Source organism: Bactrocera oleae, chromosome 4 (assembly GCF_042242935.1).
Source record: "Bactrocera oleae isolate idBacOlea1 chromosome 4, idBacOlea1, whole genome shotgun sequence".
Classification (NCBI taxonomy): Eukaryota; Metazoa; Arthropoda; class Insecta; order Diptera; family Tephritidae; genus Bactrocera; species Bactrocera oleae.
In genome coordinates, this window is record NC_091538.1 from 43,507,579 (window position 1) to 43,518,929 (window position 11,351).

Consider the following 11,351-nt stretch of genomic DNA (forward strand, 5'->3'; position numbering starts at 1 on the left):
TATTGTTGCGATTTAGGATCGAGTCACAGAAGGGAATTCGGTCCATCGGGTTATTTGACATTAACTCTTGCCGTATCCATTGATCAAGCTTCTTTTCGAATCCAGCTTTATGTAAATGGTTCCGAAGAATTTTTGTGCAATTTTTAGCTCCTGTGCAATCGAAACAGTAATTACATGACGGTTGGATTCGACTATTTCCGATTATTATATTATCGAAGAAAAACTGTGATATATGCATCTTTTCTCTATGTTGGTGTCCATCTTTGACGCTTTCTCAAATAATACTCAGTCAAGCAAATAGAAAACTGAAAGTTAGAATAGTTAGAAATATAATAATATAAGATAATATTCAAAATTGAGATTGAAGTAATTTCGAGCTGGATCTTATATAGGCAATCATCTTTCGAGGATAAAAAATGTATGTATGTGGAAAGAACCTTTTTGGTTAGTTTTTATTTAATGGATACAAATATACACATCACATAATCTGAATGCTAGAGAGGTTATTGTGGCCCAAGCATTAATTTTGCTAGGTAGGATAAACAGAAAAAGGTTGGTTAAATCTCGGATAACTGGGTTCTATATAAGACTTCGCCTAAGTATTTTTATTAAAATGCTTCATAGTTTTCGACGAGAAGAAATGATAAACTTACAAAGTATATGCTTACACAATCGAATTTCTCTAATACAAATATCTGTACAGCGATGTAGATATGTTTTGCTCCCTTAATAAATACTTTCCTTATAAAGAATTTTTCTATACTACGATTTCAAACTACTTATAACGTGATTTGTTTCTTACAAAAAAAAGTCAAAAATGTATTGAGGGGAAGTTCCTTATTAAAAACTTCATGATAAAATTGAATAAATAGATCATCATCCCTAGTATTTTTTGCATCAGTTCCCAGTTTTCAATTGATGTATATGCTCATTGTAAGAAAAATGTTGAAGCGTAAGCCTTTCGATCCTTTTGAACAATTATATATTACGAGTTTTCTATGTATATACAAGTATATGGAAGTTTACTTTTGTCTCTTTGAAATTCGCTATATTAAAGTTCGACAGTAATTGGGTATGATTTTACGAATATTTGTGGTTTAAATCAAATAAATCCTTAAGATAGATTTTTTTTTGTTGTTTTAATTCTCACCAATTTATGATCAATTCAAGTATCAATACAATTTCAAACGCTATTTCTCTAATTAATATTTTCTGCCCGTTGAACTTCAAATAAAATTATTTTTTACAAAATAAATAAAAATTTTACAGATGTAATTTAATGCATTTTAAACATTTTAACATTAAATATTGCCCACAAGCGATTCTTAATTAAAATTAATACACGAAAGCAACCATTTCGATATCACAGGGAAAAAGTAAATCATTTAATTAATATGCACCGATGAATAGCGTAATTTATATTAAATTTAAAATTTTCTACGACAAAGAACATAATTACACACACTTTTAATATAATTCATTTTTTTTTTGTTGGCAATATGAATGAGCTTAAAAAGTACACACACAAATATTTTTATTTGCTCATATTTACTTAAAAGTTTTTTGTCCGCTTCATAACACTAACACACACTTATGTTAACTTTTTTGTACTGTTATAAAAATAAATATTACTAATAAATTTGTAATATTTTGCGATTTTTTTGTTAACGAATCATAAATCGTATTCCATTGTAAAGAGAAGCTTTGATTGCTGAAACCAAATATTATAACAACACGTTGAAAAATAATACACATTAATTAAGCATCACTGTCGCATTTAAATATTAGCCTCTATTTGATGTTAGCATTTGAAGGGAACTCTCTGCGTTAAATATTAACTTTAAATGACATTAATAATTCATTAATGCAACTTGCTCTGCGCAATCAAGAATCAAAAGCTAACAGTAAAATAAATGTTAAGCTGGTAAATTATGTTTTTGTTAGGAATTAATAATCAAACAATTACTCCAAAAATAAATAAATCTAGAACATATAAATGTATATGATTCCATAGAAACGACACATGTCGTACTTGTTGTTGAGTAACTTTTGAAGCTGACATTGGCTATTAAATAACACTGGTCGACTGGTTGCCCTAGATATTAGATCGATTTCGAATATACTTGTGCCCACAGTTCATAACACTATTAATGGTTTCGGGGATTTGCTCTCGTTTATTTTTGAATCTTTATTTTCATTTTACTTTACAAAAATCAGTTATTTTCATTTTACTTTACAAAAATCAGAAAACATAAATTAACAACACATACAGATATATTTACAATGTCAATTTATGTTATATTTCAATAAATTGTTTTTAGGAGCTTTGCTTTTATAGTTTTCCAGTCGAGTTTCCATCAGTGACGATCCCATCGACATTGATATCTTTCAGCCATTACTTTTAGATCCTAATTGAACCGATCTCCCTGTTTCTCACTATAATTTCCAAAATTATTCGACAATGGATCCAGATTATTACAGAGATAGTCTAACTTGATACTCAAATTTACTCTCAGAGTTTGCCAGTTTGTCAGCATATTTTGCGCAATTTCTTCATAATTTGGTACTACTTAGCAGTAGTCTAGGAAATTTTCGACTATCAATGTGCCCCTTTTCCAAAGTTCAGTTTCCGGAACAGTTATACGTAAATTTGATGTAATCTACAATATATCTTCCATAATTTCCGTATTTGAGAAAATATTCCACCTTTCAACTTTTCCATACTAAGTTCGGAAATTTTTTGCAAATGTCACTAAATCAATATCCTTCCACGTCCAACGCTTTGGCCAAAATCATTAAATCATTGAGTTCATTTTGAAAAAAAAAAAAACTTTGGTGTAGATGTTTCACCCCATTCACACCCATTTGTAGACTGCACCGATATCTTGGTATTTGGCGACATCATTTCTTCTGAGTGGTTCATGCTAATTACTTTTGAAACGAAAGCGAGATTCTCATTTAGTTTAATAGGACCTTTTGTAAAGTGTAATTCTAGTTATATCCATGTTTGATTTCTAGTAAAACCTTAAAACTTTCCGCATAATTTTTCTCATATTTTCGGTAAGGAGCCTTAGAATAAGGGTCACGTGATACTTTTATTACTAATAAGACGATATTTTTGAAAATATGGGGTATAAAATTGTCTTAAAAACGAGAGCAGATTCAATATAAATAAGGTCGTAATATGTAATTAATAGGTAATTGAAAGCATTTTTATGATAGATAGAAATATTTATTTTCAATGGCTGCTCTTATCATTCATTTTTATTGTACCCATCCAACGGTCGTTTGTAGCACCATAATATAATTAAAATATCACCAGTACACTGAAAGAACGTTTTATTCTTTGACATAATTATCAACTAGAATAATTGTTGTTGTAACTGTCTTCCAAAATTTTGATATCTGTTCATTAAATTGAAATTTCGTGACCTTCCAAATTTGCAGTTGTCTTGTTTTGTCTTGTCCTCCTCATTTTCGGAATTTTTGATTCGAGCGGGAGCAGCGTGACCTTTTGAACCCTTGCATAACATGTCATGGTGCTCTAGCAATATTAGTATTCTCAAGCAAAGGCAAATATTTTTTATTTCTTTTCTTGTATTGGTACAACATCTTTTTCCGTATGTCAATTGCAGCAGTGTTTTAGGGAGTCCACTTTATCACGAACACAAGTATTTCAGTGGCACAAAGCATTCAGTGAAGTCATCGAATACTTTTTTAATGGGTCATCGTGTGTTTGGGAAATATGACGTCAAGACTGTACAAAAATTTAGCGAATGGCGGTTCCAAAACGAGCCTAAACCGAAAAAACTAAAATTCATTCAAAACGCATTGTTATGCTTGTATATGCTCAGGATTATATTTTGAAAGAGATTACAAAGATTTTGGCAAATAAATGAAATATTTTAAATCGTAGGTAATATTGTTATAATCTAGTGATGAGACCGACTTTAGCCAGATCAAATTTCATTTAGCGCCGTGCAACAGCTTTACAGAAAATGTAACGTTTTCTACAAAACTTTAGTTCTGCTATTGACAATTGACTTGCTCCCAACGAAAATAAATTTCCAAATTTTCACTCAAGTGTTACAGCTAGTAGCGGTTGCTAATATAATATATAATTTACATATTGACAGTACTGTTTTCCCACTAGTATTTTCAGTCCAATATTTTGTTTTCTTTGTTCACCTAGCGAGTTATATATATAAATGATCAGAGTGACGAGACAATTTGAATTTCGAGTGACTGTCTGTCTGGCCGTCTGTGCAAGCGATAACTTGAATAAAAATTAAGATATTTTAATGGAACTTGGTATACGTGTTCCTTAGCAAAAAAGTGATGATGTAGATTGGCGAAATCGGGTCACCGCCACGCCTACAAAACGACATTAATCGAAAACATATAAAATTCCATAACTAAGCATTAAATTAAGATATAAACCTGTGATTTGGTACAAAGGATTGAAGTAGCGAGGGCACCTTTTGACTGAAAATTTTGAAAAAATGGCCGGGACCCCTCTAAATTATTGTACATATCACCTAAACCACTATGCAATAACTTAATTCACTTAGGACAAATTCTACAATATAAAAAAAACCCCAACCGACAGCATGAAAATGGTTAAAATTGGATTATAACCCCGCCCTCTAGCCGTATAACAGTTTTGTTAAAAGTTGCTAAAAACGGACGTGCCAGAGACAATAAATTTTACACTCAGTATGATACAAGAGGGGCTTTTAGGAGCCAGGTAAAAATTGGACAATGGGCGTGGCACCACTCACATTTAGGTGACATCTCATATTTCAGGAACAGCTCGACCAATCAACAAAATTCGGTATCTAACATAATACTGACGATCTTATGGCACATTGTGAAAATGGGCATAATCGGACTACAACTACGCCCAATTTTAAGTTCCATATGATTCTCCCACTTCCCAGTACACAAATCAAGCACCAATGAAAATATTCGGATTCGAGTGTAATAAATTACCAAATATGTGGACCCCAGTGCGAATGGCACACTTTTTGCCGAAGATATCGGTCAATCTGTGAGATATGTTCTAAAAATTCGTGGAAACTGTTCCTTTGAAAACAATATACCCTTGTGTCAAAAATTCGGGGCAATACTTCCCTTAGCCCCCATATAATTGGTCTACCAACAAAAACTACGTGATGTTAAAGTGAAATAAAACACCAAAATTTGGTCAAAACGATTTAAACAAAACGTCCGCGTCGATTTCATCACATTCCGGGGAAAAAGTTGGTCAACATCGCGTTATAATGCACGCTATTGATGGTAACAACATTTCCTTTCGAAAGGCGGAAGGTCCGATAATGCCACCTACCACAATCCGCACCAAACGGTAAATTTTTGAGGGTGCAATTGCGTTTTTTGAACCACACGAGGATTTGAATCACCCAAAGCGACAAATTTTGTTCGTTGACAAAGCCATAAAACCAGAAGATGATTTTTCATTTTGCAGTAGCCACCTAGGTTTAGGTTTAGGTTTAGGTTAGCGGGTCGATCCTAAGAAGGATCACACTTGGACAGCTTAAACGCCGGTCCGTTGTGGTACCCAAAACTCCTATGAGCAGGATCAATAGACCCTTACATGTCGACAAAGCGCTTTGTGCCTATGACAAACTTGTTGAGATGGCCAATATCTGTTTCGACTCACCTCTTGCGACTCACCTCTTGCGTTTGTGTCCGAGCTACCCCAGACGGTGTGCCTTGAGTTGGCATCCGAGCCTATAATAACCGCGGCTCCTTTGCGTCTGGCCTCTGCCAGAGCCATTCTCAGCAAGTTCGGAGGTGGTTCCACCTCGTCGTCGTGCGGCATGTAGGCTGAGACAAGCCAGATTTCCCTAGCACTGTCCTCCAGCCTAGCGGTGACGACGTCCTCGTTGCTGAAATTAGGTAAAAGAAAAACGTTAAGTTCATTTCTGACCAACAGGCAGGCTCTGGTTCTACCTGTGCTGCTTGCCGCCAGGAGCTTATGGCTATTTGTCCTTAGTCCAGATATCCCATAGCTACTCAGCCACGGTTCCTGGATAAGGACAACGTCGGCTTCGTCCCTTCCTAGACGAAGCACTAAATCGGCGGAGGCCGCCTTTGAGTGCTGGAGGTTAATTTGGAGGATCTTCATCCTCCAAACTCCTCTCCAGCAGTGCGAGTTCGGCACCATCGTCCATATCGTCGACGCCAGCCTCCTCGAACAGATGCTCGAGACTGAAGACGGATCCGCCATCACTTGACGATCCGCCCCCCGTGCTCACCGCGTCCGAGAGGACAGGGTCGACGTCCATTTTCGAGAGGGGAACCTTCCCACTCTCTTCCACCCCCGCAGGAGGCAGCGGGCCATCCGCCCTGGCTTCTGTTGGGAGCGTCTTGAGAACGACTCTCTCGAAGCCATAGCTTATGGCCCCCTTTGTGACATTGAGAGGAGCGAGGGACTCCTTGTTCAGGAGTATCAGCGCTTGCCGATATGGTGCCTCGGTCCTCTCCAGCCTGATCACCCTCCAGTCTTGGGTGGGGAGAGATGGGTTGCAGTACCGCAACATCTCTTCAATTTCGGCCGGGGTGGAAGGTTGGGCCGGAAGCCAGACCCGAGTCCGAGGCCACATCGGGAGATCCGATTTGGCCACCTCCTCGAGCCTTGCTCCTTTCCACACCTCCCCTACCCTGGCTACCGCCTCCTTGTAAAGGAGAGCCGACCGCTCGTCGGCACACCTAATGAGTTTGTGAAGGCCGAGGTTCCACCCAGCGCTTTCACATCTAGGGGGTGGTCCAGGGCTTCCCCTGACCACCTTCAAGAAAACAGCGGAGATAGCAGCCGCTACCCGCTTCCACTCGTCATGGGAGATGGCTCCATCTCCTCTGCTTCGGTTGTACACCCCAAGCTCCACTGAGCTTGCGAGTTTAGCGATTTCGCTAAACATAGGTGCGGGTCCGACCCGAGGCTTTTTGCCGAGGGAGGATTCCCCCTCCTGCGATCTTTGCCGCTTTATTGAGGTTTGGGGCCCGCTCGGCCCCACTTTACCGTCGCCCACGTCGCTCAGCATCTTTTTGGCCCACTCCAGTGTGCTAGCATGCTGGTCAGATTTCTGGTCAGCCTGCTTGCCACCGTAGCGCTCCAAAATCTTGGCAGCCAGTCGACGATCAGACTTCAGCTTTTTAGCTGCAGTCACTCGCTTCCACTACAGCGGAGGTCGGTTTCGACCCGCTTCCTCCCTCGTCCTTAGTGTTTATGTTTGTATTTGTCTTCATTTTGTTTTGTTGGGTCCCCACTCAGAGCCGCTATCCGTCTCCCGGAAAGGTAGTCGCCTTTTATGGTCCCAAGGTTGTCTCAGTTACGAGGCCAAGGCGAGGGTTGACGCACGCCCTTATGGGGCAATGCGTTCAGAGCCGACCAGCGCAAAGAAGGAGTCATCTTAACAAACACCTACCACACCAACTTAATGATGACGGGAGGGGAACGTACTCCGAGGCCTGCCATGGTTTTAACGGGACGGAGGCGACCTTGGCATTAGCCCATCAGCCATTTCAGCAGGGTATCACCCCTGCATACTCAGGTGACAGAATACCAAGACCACCAGCCCAGGGTTCAACCGAATCCATCTAGTTGTCAAAGCTATGTCCAGGTCAAGCAAAGGTCAGATCAGGAGTTTCAAGGCCGTAAAGGCCGCAGGTCATTTGGCGTTACCCAGGATGCACCACGCGGAGGCGAACCTGCTCTACATCCCCAGTAGCCACCTAAGAAAGTTAATTTGCGAAATAATCTTAGACAATTTCCAAGCGTTGTACCAAAGTTAAACGTAACACGCTGAAATTGCAAGCATTACTGAACACACTGACAAAATTTGACACAAATCTGCAAGCCATCATGGCCGTCATTCTTTCTTATTCTTATTGGTAGGCGATATGCCTAATATAAAGATTTTCGAACTTCCAGTTGACTTTATACCACATATATCGGCCAATGTAGGAGTTATTTTAGTCAAATTGAAAGAGCGTATTTTTTTAATAACAGTGTATCTTTAAGCTTAAAATGGATAAAATCGGACGAAAACTTGTCTTAGCAAGCGAGCTAATAAACTATGCCTTTTATCTGCTTCTTCTTCATAATTTTCACTTTCTTGCAGGGTAAGGCGCCACTCTTAAGTCTCAACACCCCAAACACACATGTATTTCGCCCACACACATATATATAACGATGTTGAAAGTGAATTTTAGCCAACTTCGGCTTTTGCTTTATTACGGAACTTTTCGTCTGACCTCAATACCGAGCATTCTAATCTCGTTTCATTGTGCGCACACAATCAACAAAGTGCAGATAAAATGTTTATAAATATTTACGACGCAGATGCTGCCATACAGCTCTGTTACGTTGCCGTGGGTGTGTGTGTGTTTGTGCATTCTGTGTATGATTTCTGTTTGAATTGTGCTCACATTAGCTTTTAGACATTTACTTTTACACATTTGCTGTTTTCGCCACTGATTTTTCTTCGCTTACACAATCGTGGCAAAGAAGACTGAAGCTGAGGCTGAGCTGTATAACTTTTATTTGAATTCATATGCATTTTGCATTTGTTGTGCAACTCAGCGGCGCATATGCTTGCCTGTTTCCTGTTTGCCTTGCGGCTATGTGGCAAATATGGCATGAAAAGCCGCCTGCCACTTACTACTTGCCACTTGCAACAAGCTGCAGCTCGTTCATATAAAATGCAAATGCATCAGTAGCTTTTCTTCATTGCAAACACACACACATACACAGCGAAGCTTTTATTTTCTTTATTTAATCTTGTGCCTCTTGTTGTTTGCCTTGTTGTTGTTTTGTTGCACTTTTTGGTGGCAAGCAGAAGTTTTGCCGCGCTCGCTGAGCAGCAACGCCGTGCACCTGCTATAAAATTCTTCGACGACAACTCCTTCAAAAGCGAACTTCTCATTGCTTCCCCCAACCCTCTCACTTTCTTCTCGCTGTATGGTTGCACAATGATCTACTCACATTTACTTTTTCTTGATTTTTCGTTTGGGCTGTTTGCTTTTGCCGTATTTTTAATTCATATTTTCCGTTTTATTTTATATTTCTCCCTTTTTTTGCTGAACTTTTGTGCGAGTTTACAATTTTTCTTGTACTTACTTACTTAACTTTTCGCATATTTGCTCGCTCTTGCACTTTATTGTTTTGTTTTTGCCGTTTGCTGTTGTTGTTTAGCTGTTTGTTGTTGCCTGTTGCACTTTGTTGAACTTTGCCATTGTGTTGTTTGTATTACTGTGTGTGTGTGTGTGCGAGTTTGCAGCATCAAAACTGCAAAGATGATTCGCTTTGTTTGCTCTGCACTTAAAAACTTTCAATTGAATTGCAAGCGGCAAGTATTCTTGACACATTACCCCCCCTTATATTGCCATTGTCTTTGGTTACTTTGCTCTTTCATTTAGCTGCGCTTTTCAGTCAAGTGTTTGCTATTGAAATTCAATATGTGAATTTATAAGTGCACGCGTGTGTATGTTTGCTTTCATTTTTATATCGATACTGTTGTTGCATCCGAAAGGTGAGTAGTTTGCAGTTTGAAGTATTGTATATCGAGAGTTCAAATGTAGGCAGATGTCACTTAATAAAACATAAACTTTTAAGTTTTTCCTTTTCTCAGTTGACAAATATTTTTTATTTTCCGAAAGTACTTTGTAAAAAGAATATATATATACATATCTATATATATAAAAATGAAACCCGTTTCCCGTTGTCACGCCATAACTTGAGAACGGCTAGACCGATTTGGCTGTTGTTTTTAACATCCCGCTAAGAAAATTGAAAATTTTCTAAAAATCGGGAAGTTGTTGGTTTCACCCCATTTTGCATAAATCGAGTTCTCAACAGATCTCGACGTTCTGAGGGTCGAGGAAGCTTCCCCGAACATTTCTACGATGATGTCCATATGTCTGTATGTATGTGTGGATGTATGTGTGTGTGTGTGGATGTATGTAAACCTCTTATAACCGACGACCGATTTGAATAAACTAAACGGCATTCCATAGGATTTAATTGCACTTGAATTTCGTGTAAGTTTGGACCCAATCGGACCAGTAGATTTCGAGAAATTATAAAAATAAAAATTTTGAAAAATCGTTTTTACAAATTACTTCCAAACGACTCGACCGATCGATACTTAATCAGTTCTAAACCTTGAAAAAACACATCGTTGGCCGCAAACCGGGTCGAAATCGGTTGATTTACTTGCGAGAAATCGTTAACGAAAGAAATCACCAAAATTGATTAGTCTTTGAGAAATTTGGGAAATAGTGTTATATTAAACTCCCATTAAACTTTTGAGCTCGAAGAGCTTAAAAGCAGTGAAAAAAGCGAAATTTGAACGTTAACGTATGAAATTAGCGGGAAGTTGCAGGGATGGCCCTTGAGGCCAACCGTTTTTCACATTTTTTTTGTGGTTTTCTAATACTCTGTAGAAGGTTCTTACGGAAAAAAAATATTAAGAAAATGTCTCAGAAAGATTGAAAAAATACAAACATCTAATTTTGCATATTTTAAAAAACGAGCGTAACGAATGTCATCGTCATTCACAGTCATAGACTATATTGAAAGAGAATCGTTTGTTCGGAAATCTAGTTAACTAATTAAATTATATCGCACTAATTTACTAATATTTGAAAATTACTCAGTGTTGATTTCATTTTAACGTAAGTATTTAATAATAATAAAATATGTATACTATGTGTTAGATTTCAGAACGCAGTATACAAATTTCGCATAACCTATTAAGTAATCTATGGTAATCTGACACACATAATCTAACATAGCGCTAATAATAATTTTATTAAGTTTTTGATAAAGTTTGTTTTGTTTTAAAGACTAAGAAGTTTGTTATTTGCTAATAAGTGTTTGTTAATCACGGTAAGTTCGCAGCTTAATATCGATTTTTGGTAACTTTTGATGACTACATAATATTAAAATTTGGTATAAATGGTTAAACAGAAAATATAAGGGAGTAATTTTTTATTTTTAGTTGGATTTTCGGTTTTAATAATGTTACCAAGCAGACGTACAAACGTAGGCCGCAGAACTCGAAATACTGCAAGTCAAAGATATATAAGAGCAAATCAAACTGATGAGCAACGTGAAGCTCGAAATGAAGTGTTAGCTACAATATTTATAACTTATGAACGGCTTAACCGATTTGGCTTTAAATTGATGAGGGGATAGCATAAAATTTTAAATAATTCGCTACTGTTGTTAATGCGAATGAAAACGTAAATTATCTAGATATATTCGGAATGACATCACATAATCTTTGGTTGAAAATTATTCAGAGCTATTTCAATTCACCTCAATT

General features: G+C 37.7%; 1 pseudogene; it reads right to left on the minus strand.

Annotated features, from left to right (window-relative positions):
- Positions 1–245: 245 nt before the first annotated feature.
- LOC138857058 (uncharacterized) lies at positions 246–7,620 on the minus strand (annotated as a pseudogene).
- Positions 7,621–11,351: the final 3,731 nt, after the last annotated feature.